The sequence below is a fragment of the Oculina patagonica genome, chromosome 11 (genome assembly GCF_052425735.1).
Source record: "Oculina patagonica isolate OP01 chromosome 11, crgOcupat, whole genome shotgun sequence".
Classification (NCBI taxonomy): Eukaryota; Metazoa; Cnidaria; class Anthozoa; order Scleractinia; family Oculinidae; genus Oculina; species Oculina patagonica.
Window position 1 is genome coordinate 10,735,959 of NC_135768.1, and position 4,325 is coordinate 10,740,283.

The window sequence follows — 4,325 nt, forward strand, 5'->3', positions numbered from 1 at the left end:
GCAAATCAGGGCTGGAACCCCAACGGTTTTGAAATGATTAATATTTAAAATGCTTCTTCATATGATTTTTTAGCCAATCAAAAACTTCACATTTTGCTACACAATTGTGAAATATTTTGTAAAAACATTATTCATTTTGTGAAATATTTTTGTGAAGATGCCTTACTCTGCCAAGCAGAGTCATCAAGTGATTTTTCGGCTTACGCGTCAGCAGGTATTTTAATCTGGTGTGATTTCTATTGACCAATCATATTTCAACAAGTAAAAAGTTTTTTATATATAAACTTTTTGAGTAAAATTTACTTAAAAAGTTTATTCTAAAATTTACTGCCAAACACAGCTGTGCCGTGAAGTTATGTGTGGTATATATATATAATGGTTTGTAATTCTGAAATCCACGATGAATTAAAAATTTTAAAAGAACCTATATGCCCTTTCTGTGATCAACTATTGATAAAAGGTAACAAGGATGCTAAGCCCTGCTGTAGTAAGCCGGATATGGCAAATCAAAACGGTAATGTTTGTATTAATTGCGGATTAGTTCATGGCTACGATTATGTTAATGAGTACATTGATTTTTATGAGAATATGTATAGAATACATCGAAAATCAGTATATCATCGGAAGTACCATATTGAGAAAATATTAAATAATTTATGCTTTGAAAATAGGATAGTATTGACTCATAATCAGAGGAAACGAATCTATAAAATATTCATTGAGATTGGCGATGTTATTCCTTCAGTTAATAAACTCCGAAGACGAATGATAAGCACTAAATATATCCTCAGGCAGTTATTTAAATTGCTTGATCTTCCATTTAAATGTATAATGATTACTAAATCGAGAAAAACGCTTGAATTTTATAATCGATATTGGGCAAAGATTTTAGAATTGAAAAATGCAGAGATATTGCGCCTTATAAAGTAAAAATTTTATCATATTTGACCATCTTATCTATAATCGGGCTGTTATCACTTATGTAGTCATCGGTGTTTTTCATCGTTATTAGGATATTGGATAGGTCGAATTCACCCGTTCGCAAAATAAATTTTAGTGTGTTAAGTATATGCATATAGGATTGGGTTGCATATATACAATTTTTAATTTTCAAATCGAGATTTTGATGTTGAAGCCATCCTTGTATCAATAAAGCTCCCGTGCTGATTGCAACCAGGCTGATACCACCAGTTGAAACGGACGATACTATGCCCCCCGAAGCAAATAAAATAGCCAGCAAATTGCCTATTAATTTAAGCCTTTTAAAGGTTTTTGTAGCTTGTTTATAACACCAACACTTCTTATGGTATACTTTGTAGTATTCTTTCAATTCTTGAATTTGCGCTTGATTTAACTTGTCACTAATATGATTCCATTCGAATATATTTTTGTGTTGTTTCGGCATATATATTATGCTTATACTATGTTTATTTTCTATTTTTAAATCTGTTGCATAATTTCCTGATATTTTTGATCAATCGTTCAATAGTTTTCAGCATCTCATGTATTAAATCTGCAGTTTTCATATAATAGTGAGTTAGATAATTTATTCGAAGAATATACCCATTGTTTTATCTAAAAATTGGACTTTGTGATACTCTCGACTATTCACTGACATTGCTGTGTTACTAAAAGCGATTCTTTGTACATAGTAATCTGAACTGATTTTAATGTTGGATGCATTGATATTAAACCCAGACAATGTTTGATCAATACTCATAGCATTATTGCAAACAGCGATTCTAAATTGATTTCCTATTTTAGTATACCAGAGATTCAAATATTTATCAAAATATGTTCCTCTTATTTGCTCTGTATATGAATCTAGATCATAATCGATGAATAGCTTATTATGCTCCACTTTAACCCACGGAAAACTAAAGCTATCACCCTCGATAAATTCAATTTTAATTCTTTTATTATCACCGGTTTTATAGTCATATTTAAATCCCATATAAATAGTCCAGTTATCGGAGTGAGTGATATTTGTATTTAAATTAATTTTAAAAACACCAAAAAAACCATTCTTCGGATCAAAATCTGCTAACAATTTTGTGGGATTAAAGACAAAATTATCATTTAATCCAGACAATACAGCTCCGTTGCTATCTGACATGATGAATTTAGAGGCATCCGTTAGATCGAAATAGTACTCAAATATTTCACTATAAAAACTCTTGGACTGTAATAATTTAATCTGATTTTCAAGAGTTGTTTTGAGAATATTGATTTGATTTACCAACTGTTTATAATTAACAGCTTGATCATCAGTAGTACCTTCTGCAATACCATGAATGGCCTGTGTTTTCATATCAATTGATGCATTGAAAGCTATTCTATCATTTTCAACATAATATAGCTGATCGTATATACTGGGATTGATATTTGATTGATGGCCAGATATACCATAAACAGTAAAATATGTTTGTAGTTTTTGATCATAAGAGCTTCCAGGCATATTTTTCATGACTATATCAATATATAGGTAATTATTCCCAATGTTTTGACTTTTTGTGAATTGACTTATTAACCTGATATACTTTTGTGTTTTAAACGTTTTTCTGCTAACGTTATGAATAGTTTCAATGGACGATGTACCATATATTTGCAGACTGTCTGGGTCAATATTAACATTTACCCACATGATCTCAAGACAAATAGTATATTGATCGTTTACCAATGTATAAAGATTCAGTCCAATTCTCGAACTATAATAACCTTTTGAACTGTCAAGCAACAATTTCATGTCAACTACCTTTGTATTTAGCTTATGTGGTGAATTTTGAAAGGCTACAACATTCCCCAATTCGACATCATCTTCTTCACTCACTTGTGCATTGGGATCATCCATTATATATTTGAATTTATTTTCACCATTAGCTGATTGAACATGACTTTCACCAACATGATCAAGCATGTATTTTTTGTTTACAGCGTCTGTATCATTGGTTGGGTTTTTTAGATGGGTTATATTATACCCACCCATATCGAGATTTGCCTGCATCATGTTACTTCCGTGAATATTAAGCCTATTTTGTATGTTCTGAGCTAAACCATTACCAACGGATTTAGTTAGAAAAGTACTGTCCACATATACCTTCGAAGCCTTACTCTGAATACTGCTGGCCAAAATAGCTGTCAGAGTATTGTTTATCTGCTTTCTGTAGGATTTTAGTATCAACTTTTTGTATTTTACTATCAATTTTTTGTTCAAGATCAGTGTCCATTAGATCTACATACTGTTTTGATACTAAGCTCGTTTCTTTATACATTCCAGGATAGTATGGCTCAGTATTATGAATATTATTTTGATTTGCATCAAAATTGTTCCCTTCAGCATCTTTTGTCAAACAATTCAATTTTAGATAATCTTTGTTAACAGCTGAAGACAAATCAAGAGCATACAAATCGTAATCAGCATCTACTGCAACGTCATTTTGTGTCTTCAATTTGAATACTTTTTTATTCTCCATATCATAATTACCATCATCCGTCAGTTTAAAACCAACACCTCGTGGTCCTTGTGGACCAACAGCGCCAGTTTGACCAAAAACTCCAGGTGTTTGTGATGATTGCCCATCATTGAATAATCCCATATAATATTAGTTTAGATATCTCCATAAAAGTTTCTCTTCACTATTTTTCGAGGATTATCAACGTATAGAAAAGAATACGGTTTTTTTGTTGCTTTTACATAATCTTCCTTATTCACACACAGTTCCCGAGATATAAGGTTTCTTTCATTTGAGCTGGCGAAATCATAAATACAAAAATGAGAACAATTCAGTCTGATATCCTTTGGTGTTTTATAATAAGATTGAGACAGGTATATAACACTGCAGTTTTTATGTCTTCCTCTTATGAAGTAATCAATCAAAGGTTTTTGATTCCTATCACAAATAAAATCATCAAATACGATAATACATTGTCCATTATCACCCATACTTTCAACAGGAGTGATTTCATCATTATTGCAGACCAAAATATCATATCCAACTTCTTTGCTGATGGGTTCAAATGTTTTCATCAAATTCTGATATTTTTCTTGTTCAAGATTCTTAGCATACAAAAATATCCGGTCGTAATATATCAATGGCTTCGTTAGCACATGGAAAAGCAAATTAGTCTTACCGCATCCGGATGGAGCAGTCATCAGCATTCTGAATGTTTGGTTTGGCATATAATTGTACAATTGTTTGTAATCATTTTGTTCATTTCCACAATCATAATTCGGTATATCCATATAAATATATATTACACAATTTTCGAGATAAGTTTAAATAAGTTCAGATAAGTTTAGATAAGTTATATAACATACATATATA